The following is a 19,102-nucleotide window of genomic DNA, read 5'->3' on the forward strand; positions in this document are numbered from 1 at the left end:
CAAAAATGCATTCAATCTTATTACGGCTTCGTAACAAAAAACAGCTCGATGTTATCCGTGTACACAGCTAAAAAATGTTTTCGGCAGTCATCCGCGTGAGAGAGGACCGTCCCATCACGCCACTGGAACGTTTCAGGACCCGCAAATCCCGGGCTGGAATCCAGTGCTGCAGCAATATTGCCAGTCGGCGGGGCGCTGCGAACAATAAAAGCGGGTGTGGTGCGGTGATGGTATCGCGTTTGCCCTCTGCGGTCGACCCCGACAAACGCCCGCCACAGCACTACTACGCTTCCGGCATTCCGGACTCCAGCCTCTGATGTTCCGAAATTCTTTGTGCTGCTTCGCACACCGTCGTTGCAGAAGTACATTGTCGCTTTGAGCATAGACATTCCCCAATAACCCACCTCTCCAGCCATATGAATACCCTTCCACAGGAAATAAGCTCACAGTAAAAATATTAGTTACCCCGCTGAAAGGACACGCTGGTCTCTGGAGCACTGTAAATGGTGCGAAACGTACCTGGCGGTCGTGTGACGCACTGCACTGACGTAAGCGATGGCTGTGAAGTAGCGTGTAGGCGACAAACAGTTGCATGGAATCAGATGTAAGATGGGCCAGTGTGCTGATGTGACAAAACGGCAGAAATGAGCTAATGTATTTGGACGTGCCCATGACCACGTGCCCATGAAGTTGCCCGATTTGTTGCTGTATCAAGGCGTACTATCCGACGTGTCTTTAATGAACGGTGTGGCTCTAGGAGCCATGAAGCACTACATAGAACAGTAATATTAAAGAGAGCGATGTGATCTTGTCAGTGACATCAGGTTAAAGACTCACAGGAACTGCCGCTGTCTGTGAATAAAATTCCATCTCAAGTATTTTAGGAGTGAACACATGAAATGACATTTATAATCGGGAACACCGTAGGAGGCCACTGCTCTCTGCGGCACATGAAACTGCATGATATCAATAGGCCAGAAAACACGTAATTTGACAGTGGCTCACTGGAGGTGCATAGTGTGATCCGATGAGTTGTGCTTCGCCTCGTTTCGAAAGAAGCAATGAGAGTCTTTTTTGTGCATTCACGTGGGCCTACTCATTCACGGTTCCGTGAACATGTACCGGGATGGTCTTTTCAGCACTATCTGAGTACCCGGCGTTGTCCGGCTACGTATTTATCCCAGTCTCGTGTTACTCCGTCTCCGCCTTCCCCCTTTTTCTGTCCATCTGCTCCTCCCTCCTCCGTCCATCTCTTCCTTCTCCCTGTCCACCCGCAGCTAGTCCCCTCTCCTCTGGCCATTCTGTCACTCTCACCCCAACAGGACGCTGTGGGTTCTTACCTCAAAATATTTCTTTCCAGATCGTAACTGGAGGGTGTACACAGTTTGACTGAAATACTTGCAGGGGTTTAGAATGAATTTTCTACGCGTGACCTGGACCCTTTAAATGTCAAATATATTTTACTTATATTTAACAAATTTAACCTGTGTCTGTAAGCATATTTCACCTGACTCTCTAGCGAATTTTTCATTGCTTTTTCATTTTTACGTATCTCTTTGTTTATGACGCTGTATCTCCTGAACTCATTGCTGCACAATATACGTATAATTTTGCACATCCAGTGGTACATGCGGCTGTTGTCTGCGAAACTTGCAGTTAGTAGTAAAGAATTAATGAATTAATACGTCATGCGTGAAGAGGCAGCTTCTAGCAGATCGCAGTGTTTAACACGTCATATCTCCTGAACTACGTCTTCTACACTAATATACTTTTCTATGTACATTCAGCGGCATATATGGGTACTGTTTGCGAAATGTGTTGCGAACAGAACTGGTAATAAAGAAGTAATAAATTAAAGCGTCATACATGAATTTGGAGTTTTCACGAGTATAAGTATTTGACGTGGTATCTCCTGAGTCCTGTGTCGTGCAATGATACATTTAAGTAGGTACATTCAGCAGCATATGTGTTTACTCTCAGCGAAGAGTGTTTAGAATGGAGTTAGTAGCGACGAAGTAATAAATTTAAACATCTTTCATTATGCGGCAGTCTTTCACGCGTCCCAGTACATATGACGTCATATCGTCGTACAATGATATAATTTTGCTGGATCATTCAGTGGTATATATGAATACAGTCTGCAAAATTCATCGCGAATACAGTTGGTAATAAAGAAATAATAAATTAAAGAGTCATTATTCAAGCAGCAGTAATGTAGTAAGCGATAAACTTCCCTCCTTTCATCATTTTATGGCGTTTGTCAAAAAGGAAAAAAATCGTGAAAGTTTTAATTATGCGTACAGTTTGTTGGAAAGTCACAAAGAGATCTCATTCTCAAATAAAGAATGAGTAAGGAATGGGTATTCGCGCGTTGATCTACGCTCTGTTTTAATCTCCATCCCCAGCCATCTGACACACAGATGTTTCCTGTCTCCATTGCGATTCTTCATAGACAGAAGTGGTATGTGTACCAAGTTGCCTCAAATCGGTCCAGTTGTTTAGGAGCGGATCTAGGAGATACACACACACACACACACACACACACACACACACACACACACACACACACACACACACACACAACATGTATTTTTATAATATGTATTGATTAACTGTCGAAGTATTGTTCTTTATTCCACATCCTCACGATGAGTAAGATGTGAACACTCCCACCCTCCAAAAAGACAACAGCCCAGTTCTAAGGGCTGCACGCATATGTGGTTGTTTGACGAACAGTCGGGCATCCTATCGCAACTTCCCTGGTAACTTAAATCATCAGGTATTGACGTCGTATCTGTGACTCTCTGGTTCAGCTAGTGAGGAGTAGCTGCCGACATCCCCGCCATTAGGTAGTTTTGTGGTATCTGAGAGCTACTCACTACCTTAGCTGTAAATGGTATTCCTGAAGAAACCGTGAAGCTGAGGCCGTTACGAAAGATTGGGGGGATGTGTTTCATGGGGACGATTACTTTTTTGTCCACTATCCTTAAGTAAGTGAGAAGCCGCATACGGTAGCAACGCGATCTGGGGCGCCTTACGACGGTTCGCTCGGCTGCCCCCGTCGGAGGTTCGAGTTCGCCCTCGGACATGGGTGTGTGCGGTGTCCTTTACGTAAGTTAGATTAAGTAGTGTGTAAGCCTAGGGACCGATGACCTCAGAAGGTTGGTTTCATGGGAACTTACAACAAATTTACAAACATTTTAAGTAAGGGAGAGCGAGGCAAAGTGGCCATGGCGGGCAAAGTGGCCATGTCAGGAAAAGTGACTGCTGGGATCCCGGGAGCCATGAGGTACCAGCATCGCGCGAGAAATGCAACTTATTCTCCCTCGAGTGTCCTGTCACCCCATGAAGTCTAACCTGTCTGCCGTGCTGCTGCTTAGAGTTCATAATTTTTGTGGATTTTAGTTATGCCGATGTAAGGTAAGTGGTCATTTTGTTCAACATTTAATAACGACTCACAGACAGCAGGTGGCAGTACTAGCGGTGGAGCTTGTCAGAGGCACGGGGAAAACTGGGCAGTCGTTGTCGTAATGCGGAAACTGAGTGATTTATCTGATGTCCAAGAGGGCATGATCACTGGCTTTCAGGGCAAGGGCGGAAGCATTTACCAAATGGTTAAATCTATAATCTACCGCGTGCATAAATGGTTAAAGTATAACGTGCATGACAATATGGCGCTACCCAGAACTGCAACTGTGGTGCAGCACGGGCCATAGGTGAGAGGGGTGAACGGCTGCTGCGAAGATGCGTATGGGCGAAGAGACATGCAACTGTTGAGCAACTGACCACCCAAATGAACTAAGGGGCTATCAACAGTGTCTTCTGAACGACCATTCAGGGACCGTTTCTGCGTATGGGCCTCCGCAGCAGGCGCCTGGTACATGTACCATTGCTGACTGCTGTTAATCAGCGAAGAGGCTGGAATTTGTACTCCAGTACCGTAAATAGGCGTCCACTGAATGGTGACAGGTGGCCAATTCATATCAGTCACGTACTATGTTCCATCGGACAGATAGTCGTTGGTTCTTATGGCTTGAAACGTCTGAAAAAAAACCACCTGCAAATATCTCCGGAAGAGTCCAGGGTGGACGGGGGAGCGCTATGGTCTGGAGATTGTTATGCGACACTCCCTGGGTGATCTCATCATTCTGGAAAGCTCAGTATATCAACATAATTATACAGCCACCCCTGGGGACTACGTCCACCTCTGCACCCAGTTTGCTTTTCCTCGGCACGATGGCACCTAACAGCAGGACAGTGCAACGTGTGACACGGCTTGCTGTGTACGTGCGTGGTTCCAAGAGCAACAGGATGAGTCTGCCGCACACCTCTGGATTTAAATCAGAGGTGCCACCTCGGTCGGCCTGTTCTCGCCCCGGATTTTTTTCGAAAAATTCACTATTTAAATTATTGCACGTTTCCGTTACATTTTCTTATATGCTGTACTGACTTGTTACGACCGCTGCCTCATGTTTCTGAATTCCTTCGATGTATGCTTTGCGTAGCGCAGCTGACCACGGCACTCCTGTAGGTGCCTTCCAGCACCGCACTGCCTCTCTTTCTGCACGTATCACACAGGACCGCTCTCCCGAAAGTGTTTATTTAGGCTTTTGACAGGTGTTCACATTAATGTGACTGGACAGTGTTTATCTAAGTCTACACTATACACGCAGCTGTACTCTTTTCATCGGCGGGTGCTTCGTCTAGTCGTCTAATACACAGACTGTATGTCCCTGTTTAAGATTGGAGGAACTTGGGAAAAATTAATATGTCTTTGGACGTTCCTTAATGTCTTATATTTTCCTTATAATCTCCACGTCAGACATACCAATGTGGAGGAGGAACAATTGTACTGATTTTTTGTTTTACGCAACGAAGTTCAGTCACAATAAAGCCGATTTTTTCGAAAAATCACTATTTAAATCATTGCACGTTTTCGTTATGTTTTCTTATATGCTGTACTGACTTGTTACGATCGCTGCAGAATGCCTCTGAATTCCTTCGATGTATGCTTCATAGGTACGCAGAATAGAAGCAGTACTACGAAACCGATGGTACTAGCGTCTCTACTGCAATATTCTTTACAGTGCTTTCCTTGAAGCACATTGAGTTTTTTGTACAGCTCACATTGGAGTAATTACTTTTTTTATTAAAGTCTCTCTCTCAAAATAAATAAAAGAGAGATAAATCATAAACGTTATACTTGAGAATTCTCCTGCGTTTCTGGGATATTGAACAATATTCTACGAGTTTTATAACCACCTTTTCAGACCGATTTCATTTTCTCAGCGTCTAGCACCTACTTCACGTGCCGCTGAGTCTATAATTATGACTATTCCATAAACTGTTACACTCAGTTATTTGTATGAGTTCCTGATCCCAGTCGTGACTTACTGGTATCGTAATCAACACATATTACAAAAACGGATATACACTATGTGATCAGAAGTATTGACTTACAAGTTCGTGGCACCCTCCATCGGTAATGCTGGAATTCAGTATGTTAATGGCCGACCGTTAGCCTTGATGACAGATTCCACTCTCGCAGGCATATGTTCAATCAGGTGCAGGAAGGTTTCTTGGGGAATGGCAGCTCAGTCTTCATGGAATGCTGCACTGAGGAGAGGTATTGATGTCGGTTGGTGAGGCCTTGCACGAAGTTTGCAAGGCCTCTGGACTCTGTGCAGGCCAGTCAATTACAGGGATGTTATTGTTGTGTACCCACTCCGCCACTGGCTGTACATTAAGAACAGGTGCTCGATCGTGTTGAAATATACAATCACCATCCCCGAATTACTGTTCAACAGTGAGAAGTAAGAAGGTGCTTGAAACATCAGTGTAGGCCTGTGCTGTGATAGTGCCACGCAAAGCAACAAGGGATGCAAGTCTTTTCCCTGCAAAACACGACCTCACCATAACACCACCGCCTCCGAATTTTACTGTTGGCACTACACACGCTGGCAGATGACGTTCACCGGGCATTCGCCATACCCACACCCGGCCCTCGGATCGCGGCATCGTGTACCGTGATTGGTCACTCCACACAACTTCTTTCCAGTATTCAATCGTCCAATGTTTACGCTCCTTACAACAAGTGAGGCTTCGTTTGGCATTTACTGGCGTAATGTGTGACTTATGAGTTGCCGCTCGACTGTGAAATCCAAATTTTCTCACCTCCCGCCTAACTGTCATAGTACTTGCAGTGGGTCCTCACGCAGTTAGGAATTCCTGTGTGATGGTCTGGATAGATGTCTGCCTATTACACATTACGACCCTCTTCAACTGTCGGCGGTCTCTGTCAGTCAACAAACGAGGTCGACCTTCATGCTTTTGTGCTGTATGTGTCCCTTCACGTTTCCATTTCACTATCACATCGGAAAAAGTGGACCTAGAGATGTTTAGGAGTGTGTAAATCTCGCGTACAGATACAAGTGACACCCAATCATCTCACCACGTTCGAAATCCTTGAGCTCCGTGGAACGCTCCATTCTACTCTCTGCCTAATGACTGCTGAGGCCACTGATACGGAGTACCTGAGTAGGTGGCAGCACAATGCACCTAATAAGAAAAACGTAAGTTTTGGGGTTGTGCGGATACTTTTGATCACATAGTGTATGTATATATGTGTATGTATGAATGTGTACGCCGTATCTCGTCCTGTACCACTGGACAGATTTCAACCAAACTTGGCAAACATATCTCTTATTGTTCGGAAATCATCGCTGTTGGGTAATAAATACCTGCCTCTCAAAGGGGTGGGGGGTGAAAGACAATGTAGCCCATTCTGCAGGAATATCCATACTCTCTTCATCCAGTATTTGAGAACGAAAGCACTTGGTGACCTGCAACAGATTTTACACATAATTTCAAACCGTTACGAAACTTTTCCTTGCTTACAACCTCCGCAAAATGATGAAAGGAAATAAAGTTGTCGCTAAGGACATTTTCGCTGTTCACCCATTAAAACTGCCGCATGACTCAAGATGTTTTAATTTATTACTTCTGCACTGCTAAATGTATTAGTAACAAATGTTGGAGACAGTAGTGAGACATACCACCAACGGCCTTACCGCAGTGGTAACACGGGTTCCCGTCAGATCACCGAAGTTAAGCGCTGTTGAACTGCGCTAGCACTTGGATGGGTGACCATCTGGTACACCGGGCGCTGTTGGCAAGCGGAGTGCACTCAGCCCTTCTGAGGCAAACTGAGGAGCTACTTGATTGAGAAGTAGCGGTTCCGGCCTCTTATACTGATATACGGCCGCGAGAGCGGTATGCTGACCACATGCCCCTCCATATCCGCATCCAGTGACGTCTGTGGGTGAGGATGACACGGCGGCCAGTCAGTACCGTTGAGCCCTCATGGCCTGCTCCGACGGAGTTTTAGTTTTTAGTTTTAGTCAAGCTTACCGATGAATGTCACAGGTAAATTATTGCACCACACATATTTCAGGAGATATAACGTCATATACACTGAGATACGTGAAAAACTACTATATCATGCATAATCTTTTAATTTATTGCATATTTTCTACTGACTATATACGCAACACATTTCGCATACACTATAAAAGTATACCTGAGGATATGACTGAAAAATTATACTCCTGTACACTACATACACTGTCGGAATAAAATCGCAACCCGAAAAAAATAATAATTGAAGGATAATGAAATTTCGGGAACACATTTGTCTAAGTAATATATTTAATTGATTAACATTGTTAAGATCACAACATTATGTAAGCTGGAGATAAGCCACTGAAAATGTGAAGCGCGGGTACATTAATAATAAGTGTAACCGCGAGAATGTTGAGTGAAAGCATGGAAACGTGTGTGCACTGTGTCTCTGGACAGTGGTGCCATCTGTGGAGATACAGTGGTCAGTGGGCCACCCCTCGAAGGGCACCTAACGGCACTCCCGCCGCGGCGAGGGAGAGATTTAGCAGTGGTGAATGGGCTGTGGGTCGGACGACTGTCCGTAGCTTGTGGCCGCGCGATCCATGTAAATGGCAAAGATGTATATTTTGGTTGTTAACTTACCTATGAATAATAAATGATTGTCTCAAATCTCGTCTTTCTGAATGGACTCGAACCATTATAAAGTCCTCTTCAATTCATGGTCCTCCAGTAAACTTACGTTTTCGTCTTCGGACACTAACATTTTGGTACATCGGGCCGGATTGTGATGGATTCAACGAAGGAACGTGCAGCGACACCCGTCCATCGGTGGAACGGCAGCGCCGAGTGTCGACGGGCCAACACGGAGACGCAGCTTGCAGCGTCGAGACGACGCATCTGGAAGTTAAGTACCTGGTCTGGCTATCTTGCTTCCTGTAATTCCCACTCACTGTAAATGCTGCTTCCGCTGTTGCCTGCCACCGCTAGCTTTCCATTGTGGACGAAGTATTAAGAATGGAATTTGTAACCACACGCTCGTTAGCGAAAGCAAACCTCACACGGTTGTTAAAGCTTGCAAACGAATTCGATCTAACAGGCAAATCGGACACTTTGGAAATTACGGCCAGGCCAGAACAGTTGCCAAAGATCATGGAGAAGCAGGAAGACGCGCAGTCACAGTTCGAATTGTTTGAAGATGTAGAGAGTCACGCTGAGCACAGAGAAACTTTTGAAAATATGGTCTTCGAGGTTACGAAAAAAATGTGAGCGATTCAGATTAATCACACAAACGCAGTTGACAAGGTTTCGTCAGATACTGGGTCTGTCTTGAGTGCATCAAAACTTAGCATCAAGCTGCCCACCATAAAACTGCCATCATTTAACGGTGATGTAATGCAATTCCGACATTTTCACGACACATTTGTGAGTCTCGTCGTAAACAATGAGGAACTAGAGGACATTGCTAAGTACCATCATTTGCTGAGTTAATTAACAGGTGAAGCTTACAATATAATTCCTCATCTCCCTGTGACTAATAATAACATTAAGGTAGCCTTTGATTTGGTCTGTAATAGATGCAACAATCCTCGACTGATTGCATGAGCCGGCCGAAGTGGCCGAGCGGTTCTAGGCGCTTCAGTCTGGAACTGCGCGACCGCTACGGACGCAGGTTAGAATACTGCCTCGAGCATGGATGTGTGTGATGTCCTTAGGTTTAAGTGGTTCTAAGTTCTAGGGGACTAGTGACCTCAGACGTGAAGCCCCATAGTGCAGATCGCCATTTGATTGCGTGAGCACACTTAAAGAAAGTGCTAACGCTACCGGTAATGACAAAGCCATGTTCAAGTGAGCTTCCTGCATTACTCAAAGAAGCTTTAAGCTTGGTATTACAGCTAGATGTCTTTTTGCAAGATATAATTACACCGTTGGTCCTTCTAGAAATGGTTTAACATTGTATAAGACCCGAGTTTGAAGCCGGTCTGAGTTCTAGTAGCTTTCCAAAATTTAAAGAAACTTGTGCCTTTCTCGAGAATAAATGTAAATCTGTGGAAATAGCCAAGACTATAGCACCACGGCGTCATGGCACAACTGTTAATAAAAATCAGAATGCGCCCAACACCAAGCAGTTTCGGCATTCGAAACAGACATACGTTGCTACAGGCACTGCATGTGTCACGTGCTACCAGCCTCACGCTCTACACAAGTGCAGCAAATTCAAACAAGCCACGTGTAGTGAAAGCAAGGCTGTTGTGAAGTTCAACAACTAGTGCCAGAACTGTCTGAAGAATGACCACAGTGCTTCTCAGTGCAACTCCATTACCTGTCGTACCTGTGGTAAACGACACCACACGCTATACGAGCAGAATCACAATGAACACAAGGTGCACCAAGGAAGGAGTGTACAGGTGACATGCAACACGGACACAATGGCAAACATCAATCATCTACATCCAGCTATTGTTCACTGAACATCAGTCCAGGGAAAAGAGTACTCCTTGTGACAGAAAGAATAAGGTTTCAAGATATCAAAGGAAAAGGGCAGACTTGTCGTGCTGTATTAGATTCTGGGATGCTTCACATCGGAAACATGTGCACGAAGTCTCAGACTTCAGACTTCAAAGGTGGCACAGCAGAGCACCGATTCAAGGAATATGTGCAACTCACTCGAAACAAAACACCTTGTCTCTGTACTAGTGGGCTCATGCGTAAGGAGCTGTCGAATGCTTACTTGTGCCAAAGATAACTGACACCTTACCTGAACAAATAATTGATCGCAGTATGTGGCTATTCGCCCGTACGCGTCTCCACAGGCGTGGTTCACCATTGTAAACTATTGCCTGTGGTGCAGCGCAGTTACCACGGTGTCAGTTTTGGATGGCGCTGTTTTGACAAGCACGGCATACTTTAACCACGGCGTCACGCAGATTGTTTACAGTCTTAGATATTCCGGAAATGCTTCCACCCTTGGCCCAAAAGCCATTTATCATGCCCTTTTGGACATCAGATAAATCATTCAGTTTCCGCATTACGACAACGGCTCGGCAAGCTTTATATGCCCCCCACTCCCAGTGTCGGCACCTGTCGTCTGTGAGTCGTTAATGCAGTTTCACGACTAACATAGGCGATGGTAAGATTAATGTGACTGGATGGTGTATTTCAGCTTGTGACTCTTTTTTAAAAATATAAAATAATCTTATCAGAACTATGACTGACACGTTTTTGGATGAGCGCCATGGTTAAGGGACTGGCTTTACAATAGCTATGACAGACGAAAATTATTTTGGGAATATCTGCTAAACAATATTTTTTGTTATGTTGCCTTAGGATGACATGATGATAGTACTAGGTACCAATCTGATACCAAGAGTCACTAGACAAAATGAAAGTGCCACTTTAGACAAAGCAAATATTTTTTCCTCTGGAAACATTCCCCAGGCTGTGGCTAAGCCATATCCTTTCTTTCAGGAGTGCTAGTTCTGCAAGGATCGCAGGAGAGCTTCTGTAAAGTTTGGAAGGTAGGAGGCGTGAGGACGGGGGGTGAGTCGTGCTTGCATAGCTTCGTTGGCGGCGGCACGGTAGCTCAGGGTGTTCTGTCAGAGAGCTGCTTGGCCTCTGTAATAAAAAAAAAAAAAATGAGTGGAAGGATCAACAAACGAACTTTAACCGATGTCATGTGACGGCCGCAACGACCAAACACAACGATCACCGACGAACAAAATGCAAAGAAAAAAAAATATGGATAGAGCGTCTGTGATGTAAGCAGGAGATCCCGGGTTCGAGTCCCAGTCGGGGCACACATGGCCGGCACGGTAGCTCAGCGTGTTCGGTCAGAGGGTTAGCAGCCCTCTGTAATAAAAGAAAACTCACCTAGTCGATCAACAACGAACTTAAACGGATGTCTTACGACGTCCGCCCCGAGCAGATGGAACGAACAAAATGAGATTTAAAAAAAAAAGAAAAAGTTGGTAGAGCACTTGCCCGCGAAAGCAAAGGTCCCTAGTTAGAGTCTCAGTCCGGCACACAGTTTTAATCTGCCAGGAAGTTTCAATTTTCTTTTTTTTTTTAAATTTCACACTGACTGGATATTTTGTCCCTAATAGCACTAGCGTAAACTAGACATCAACATCTTAGCCTGATAACATTCAACCCCTTTTTCCTACCGTTAGTTCTTTACTCTCCCACGCTCTATTTACTTAATACGCCCGCATTTGCTAATCACACTTCACTTTTACACACTAATACACGATATAATAAAACCGAGCTACCGTTAGAACTACATTTTTCTACGCAATTTAAAATAATTTCTTCCTCAAGCCGAGTACTGATATCACAAAGTTCCCAAAAATAACTTTGCCTTTTGCCCTTCCCAGGTTGTGTTCTGCACTTGCAAGACGCAGACCAGCCCAGGGTGAGCTTCAGAGAGCGTCCTCTCGCCCGCACTCCCGTGGGAACGGAAGCCGGCAGCTGTCTGCTTTGACGCCCACCATCGCCGCCGCCTCCCAGCTCCTGCCGGCGCTCTGTGGACGTGATTAAAGGAAGCGTAAAACGCGCCTCGCATGCCGCTCACTTCGTCCCACCCCTCAGGCACACCGAAATTTTCGTGCGGGCTTACGGGCGCCGGCGGCGTGCTCCTGCTAGCGCCCAGCGCATCTGCCGAGCACGAAACATAGTGCAGTGCCACTTGCTGTGTGCAGCCTAGAGGAGACAGCGCCGACGGCTGGCTCCGAGTCGTTCTCTTTAGTAGCTTCGTTTGCCAAAAATGGCAAAAGCCAGCATACACACCATCAGTAGAGTACCATTTGCTGTTGCTGATGATTTTGCGTTTGTATTTAGTGGGAAATAAATAGTTCCTTGTAATGTGATATTCCTGAAGGATTATGGAAAAATGGCTCTGAGCACCATGGGACTTAGCATCTGAGGTAGAACGTAGAACTACTAAAACCTGACTACCCTAAGGACATGACACATCCATGCTCGAGGCAGGATTCGAACCTGAGACCGTAGCGGTCGCGCCGTTCCGGACTGAAGCGCCTAGTACCGCTCGGCCACCGCGGCCGGCGAAGCATCATTCAATGAAACACACTGTTGGCCACTAAAACTGCAAGATTACGATATGCAAGAAGCTGCAAATTGGAGTGGGCTCGCAAATGGTAGGTGGAAGCAGTAACAGTGGAGGGCATGTACAGCGTTTCGGGGGACGCGGGAAACAGCGCAGTTGTCGTCGTAATACAGATACGGAGCGATGTATCTGACATCCAAATGGGGATAATCATTGGCTTTTGGACCAACGGTGAAAGAGTTTACAAAAATGCTAAGCCTTTAAACTGTTCGCTTGCTGCCGTGGTTAAAGTATACGTGCATGATAAAATAGTGCTACCCGAACCTGCCTCCGACCGAGCTGTGGTGCACCACAGGCCATAGATGACCAGGGTGACGGCTGTAGAGAATGTACGGACGAACAGACGTGCAGCTGTTCAGCAACTGATCACTCAGATGAAAAAAAAGGAGACTACCAACAGCGTGTCATCAACGACTGTTCAACAGCTTAAGGGTCTCCGAAGGCGATGAAGGCTTGAATTTGCACGTCAGGTTTGTAAGTGCACATCCCCTGAGTGGCGTCAGGTGAGCTTTTCCGATGATTCGTGCTTTATGCTCCATAGAAGAGATGTTCGTTGGCTGTGTACAGCTTGAAAATTATGAAAGCAAACACTCTACAACAATCCAGGCTCAAGGAGGAAGCGTTATAATCTGGAGAATTCCTTGTTGGTCTCGTCGTTCTGAAATACACACTGCATCAGTACAAGTGTGCATCTATTCTTGGTGACCACATCCGCTCCTACATGCAGTTTGTTTTTCATATACATCTACATCTATATTTATACTCCGCAAGCCACCCAACGGTGTGTGGTGGAGGGCACTTTACGTGCCACTGTCATTACCTCCCTTTCCTGTTCCAGTCGCGTATGGTTCGCGGGAAGAACGACTGTCTGAAAGCCTCCGTGCGCTCTCGAATCCCTCTGATTTTACATTCGTGATCTCTTCGGGAGGTATAAGTAGGGGGAAGCAATATATTCGATACCTCATCCAGAAACGCACCCTCTCGAAACCTGGCGAGCAAGCTACACCGCGATGCAGAGCGCCTCTCTTGCAGAGTCTCCCACTTGAGTTTGCTAAACATCTCTGTAACGCTATCACCGTTACCAAATAACCCTGTGACAAAACGCGCCGTTCTTTTCTTTTGATCTTCTGTATCTCCTCCGTCAACCCGATCTGGTACGGATCCCACACTGATGAGCAATACTCAAGTATAGGTCGAACGAGTGTTTTGTAAGCCACCTCCTTTGTTGATGGAATACATTTTCTAAGGACTCTCCCAATGAATCTCAACCTGGCACCCGCCTTACCAACAATTAATTTTATAGGATCATTCCACTTAAAATCGTTCCGCAAGCATATTCCCAGATATTTTACAGAAGTAACTGCTACCAGTGTTTGTTCCGCTACCATATAATCATACAATAAAGGATCCTTCTTTCTACACTCCTGGAAATTGAAATAAGAACACCGTGAATTCATTGTCCCAGGAAGGGGAAACTTTATTGACACATTCATGGGGTCAGATACATCACATGATCACACTGACAGAACCACAGACACATAGACACAGGCAACAGAGCATGCACAATGTCGGCACTAGTACAGTGTATATCCACCTTTCGCAGCAATGCAGGCTGCTATTCTCCCATGGAGACGACGTAGAGATGCTGGATGTAGTCCTGTGGAACGGCTTGCCATGCCATTTCCACCTGGCGCCTCAGTTGGACCAGCGTTCGTGCTGGACGTGCAGACCGCGTGAGACGACGCTTCATCCAGTCCCAAACATGCTCAATGGGGGACAGATCCGGAGATCTTGCTGGCCAGGGTAGTTGACTTACACCTTCTAGAGCACGTTGGGTGGCACGGGATACATGCGGATGTGCATTGTCCTGCTGGAACAGCAAGTTCCCTTGCCGGTCTAGGAATTGTAGAACGATGGGTTCGATGACGGTTTGGATGTACCGTGCACTATTCAGTGTCCCCTCGACGATCACGAGAGGTGCACGGCCAGTGTAGGAGATCGCTCCCCACACCATGATGCCGGGTGTTGGCCCTGTGTGCCTCGGTCGTATGCAGTCCTGTTTGTGGCGCTCACCTGCACGGCGCCAAACACGCATACGACCGTCATTGGCACCAAGGCAGAAACGACTCTCATCGCTGGAGACGACACGTCTCCATTCGTCCCTCCATTCACGCCTGTCGCGACACCACTGGAGGCGGGCTGCACGATGTTGGGGCGTGAGCGGAAGACGGCCTAACAGTGTGCGGGACCGTAGCCCAGCTTCATGGAGACGGTTGCGAATGGTCCTCGCCGATACCCCAGGAGCAACAGTGTCCCTAATTTGCTGGGAAGTGGCGGTGCGGTCCCCTACGGCACTGCGTAGGATCCTACGGTCTTGGCGTGCATCCGTGCGTCGCTGCGGTCCGGTCCCAGGTCGACGGGCACGTGCACCTTCCGCCGACCACTGTCGACAACATCGATGTACTGTGGAGACCTCACGCCCCACGTGTTGAGCAATTCGACGGTACGTCCACCCGGCCTCCCGCATGCCCACTATACGCCCTCGCTCAAAGTCCGTCAACTGCACATACGGTTCACGTCCACGCTGTCGCGGCATGCTACCAGTGTTAAAGACTGCGATGGAGCTCCGTATGCCACGGCAAACTGGCTGACACTGACGGCGGCGGTGCACAAATGCTGCGCAGCTAGCGCCATTCGACGGCCAACACCGCGGTTCCTGGTGTGTCCGCTGTGCCGTGCGTGTGATCATTGCTTGTACAGCCCTCTCGCAGTGTCCGGAGCAAGTATGGTGGGTCTGACACACCGGTGTCAATGTGTTCTTTTTTCCATTTCCAGGAGTGTATGTATTCGCAATACATTACATTTGTCGATGTTAAAGGGTCAGTTGCCACTCCCTGCACCATGTGCCGATTCGCTGCATATCTTCCTGCATTTCGCTACAATTTTCTAATGAAGCTTGGCAGCATGGTTGCATATACGAGCAGAACGATGCAATGAGTCACATAGCTCGCAGCGTACCACATGGTTTGAATAGCACCATACTCCCCCTCCCCAAAACTCCCAGGATTTAAACCCAACAGAGAATCCGTGGGGCCACTTCAGTCACGCTATTCACGTCATAGATCATCAACCGTGAAACCTAGCGTAACAGACCAAAGAACTGGATTCGCAATTCATTCACATGCGTGCCAGTAGCTTGTAGAACCTCACTGACACTCTTCCAGCATGTCTGAGCTGCTACAAGTGCTTCTTTAGGCTTCTGATATGTAGTCACATTAATGTGACTGGTTCGTGTATGTGTAAGGAAATATTAAGCAGTGGGCATATGATTCGAAAATCGCATTTGAATGTTGCTTTCCGAGAAGACCGTAGTATTCCTCATGTGAAAAGGACAAACGAGTACCAGCAAAAGCCATAATATCACATTATTAGGATCATGGCCTACTGAGACCGCAGTTTACTGTTCACATTCGTTGTTAAGTGAATACGCAGCCGATGGGAACAGAAGGTCCATACTGAATGCCACGTTGAATCCCAAGAGCCCAATCTCACTAGTACATGAGAGGAAACATATCGTTCACCCTGCCATTCGGGTTCGTATAGCGACGTCATATTTCTCGAACTTGGAAATGAGATTCTTTAGAGCACGAAAAGTAGGCCTATTGACAAGAACAGTGCAACGAGGTCTGGAGCATCCAGGACTGCCAGCACGGCTAACACTGCTACACAATCTCTTGATGCAAGCAGAGAGAGATTCTCTGAAAATAATGCGCCCATTCACAATAGTGGACCATGCTGTCGTTTCAGACATCATTGTTCTGCACATAGCATCACAATGAATGCATCAGTGTCGATTTGAGAAGAAAAAACGTTTCCATATTGCATCTGTCGTCACCATATGAGACTCTTTCTGGTGTGGGGTGGCATTTGGTTGACAACATAACGACTTTAATCATTAAGCGTTACAAGTGTTCAAAAGGGTGGCTGTACCCTGTCTTTGAGGTCTCCATGACTTTATCGGCCAGCGAGATGATGCAAGAGCCGTCCAGTGTGGCCGAGCGGTTCAGTCTGGAACCGCGTGACCGCTACGGTCGCAGGTTCGAATCCTGCCTCGGGCTTGGATCTGAGTAATATCCTTAGGTTAGTTAAGTTTAAGTAGTTCTAGGTTCTAGGTGACTGACGACCTCAGAAGTTAAGTCCCATAGTGCTCAAAGCCATTTTTCATGATGCAACGCTGCATTTACCGGAACTGCAGTGGTTTTCCTCGATACAAGAAGTGTTCAAGACTTTGCGCAGATCACCACAGATTGTTGTGAGACTGGCAAGCACCCACTCGCCAAGCAATACAATTGATGATTTATGGCGTAGGGTTGAAGCAGTATCGCATATCAGTTTAGCTCAGTCCAGTTCTAGGCCCAAACGCGTTAGAGCCGATTTTGATGCTGGATGTGGTCGATCGTGTACTACGTTTCCCACCGTGTATTTCCCCATAACATCTACAAAATTCCAATCAGATAGTCTTCCAACCATACTTTATATGCAAAACAAGTACAGCTTCATTAGCTACTATCCTTCATGGTGCAATATTTTGTTACCCAGCAGTGGGGATTGGCATATGACGAAAAGAAATATATTCTAGTACCAGTCATGAAATGAAACATAATTTGTTACCCTATCAGAGAATTTTCCCTTGCGTCCAGTCATATAAAATATGAGCACTCTCAAGACTGCATCTGCATCCAGAAGAATGCAAACCACTGTGAAGTGCATGTCAGAGGGCTCTTCTTAATGTATCGCGTGTTAGGGTACGAACAACGTCTTAAATGCTGGTTCCACTGTATTTATTTCAGTATTACGTTGGGATTTATATACCACCAGTTTGCAGTGTTTGCTGTGTATTCCTAGTTTTCTGTTATTGGATAAACACACAACAGACAGATACATTCAACAAGATGTGATCCTCATCATTTCGTGGCCAGCTCTGAGTCGCATGACACATACACGTCAGTGACAAGTTACACATACTTGAGCGTGGTTGCAGACCGAACTTTACAGTTACACATGTAAGACGTCGGGCCCTTTTGCATCTTCATGCGATTATTAAGGGCCCTAAGACGAGCCCATCTTGCATTTCAAAAATCTGAATTTGCATACATCCAAATTAACGTCATTTCGCTATCGTGCTACACTAACATGCAAAGTAGGTAATCGGATTCTGCATACCAATACGTACACTATGGGGAGTGGGATGCTTGCATATTGCAACCCTGTTCATTTCAGGTAGGAGACGAGTGAGAACTTTTGGACAGTTTTGGGATGTGAGGAGGCCATTCACTCACAATAGCAGGAGGTTGGACACATCTGGCCAATGGGAATTGTGGACAGAGTGCTGATCCCTCTCTGGTGGCTTTCTCTTTTCATGTCGAACCTCAGCGACCAGAGAAAAGGACGCTCACTATTTTTACAGTGGCTAGGGCAGTTTTCTCACGAAAGTCCCCATGTTTTGGGCAGGAACGCACAGCTTGGCGTCATATCTGTGCTACTATCTGGGATGATTCAGGGAAATAGTCGCTGAGGTCCCTGGAAAAGCAGACAGAACGGCACACATGTCGGACTCTATTATCATATGCCGTTGGCGCCATTCGCCAGGAATATCCTCACTAAAAGTCCTGGTGGAGGCTATGAAAGGCTGCTAGACTGTTACAGCAGCACTCGTTTGAAGTCAGGATTGGGAACTGTGGGGGAGGATTGAATGGTATGTGCTTATGTTGATGGGATATGGAAGTAGGAGTCTAGACGAATTTGTTGTAATGCCATAACTGGTGAAAGCTTTTGCTATTGACAGTGATTGGAGAGATGGTTACTGGTCGCTGCAGGAGATGGTCGCATACTTTGCCAGCCTTGCTGCAGAGTAATTTCTTTCACAGTTCCATTTGCCCGGCCAACCGGACAAACAGTCTATTTCATGCCCACACTTTGACTGGTCTCCAAGGCAAGGCCCATCTCCATGCAGCAGCAGTCCACGAACAGCAGCCATCATCAGCACGGTGCCTTGCGCTATACGGTCGGTAACATACGCAGCTCCAGTCTGTAGAGTTTAGTTGATTTTTTCAGCCGTCCGAAATTTCAACTGAGGTTTCTCAAGGCTGGAATCTGTAGAATAACTTTGCCTCCTTAGGTGATACTGTGGTACAGCATCCGATTACCGACTTGTTTGTCGATATTATATTTTTCAACGGTTCGCTTCTCTTTCTCGTGGCAGAGAAGCACACTAGATTACAAGCAGTGTTGTTCATGCTAGGTTCTGCCAATATCACTATCAAATGAGGACTGTTTACATGTTTGGTTTATGTTAGTATACTTGATCGTTCCTTGTAGAAATTCATGATCAGAGCTGTTCTCTATTTAAAGGAAATGAATGTAATTTTAAATTGTTATGATGGCGTTCACCTGTTAAACAGACACACCCGCCAGAATCTTTTCCCATCATCATTTTGCAGGAGAACTGTGATACATTAATTTAAAGAAAAACTATATGAGAGGCTAACCACCCCACGTAGGAGTTATATCAGGGCTATTATA

At 46.2% G+C, this 19,102-nt stretch overlaps 1 protein-coding gene and 1 pseudogene across 1 annotated transcript in view; one reads left to right on the forward strand and one right to left on the reverse strand.

The window, feature by feature from the left end:
- LOC126353956 (octopamine receptor Oamb-like) overlaps nt 1-19,102 on the reverse strand; it is a 333,664-nt gene that overhangs the window by 286,804 nt on the left and 27,758 nt on the right. The window lies entirely within an intron of this gene.
- On the forward strand, nt 7,057-7,174 carry LOC126356630 (5S ribosomal RNA; annotated as a pseudogene).

The sequence above is a fragment of the Schistocerca gregaria genome, chromosome 3 (assembly GCF_023897955.1).
Source record: "Schistocerca gregaria isolate iqSchGreg1 chromosome 3, iqSchGreg1.2, whole genome shotgun sequence".
In the NCBI taxonomy this organism is placed as follows: Eukaryota; Metazoa; Arthropoda; class Insecta; order Orthoptera; family Acrididae; genus Schistocerca; species Schistocerca gregaria.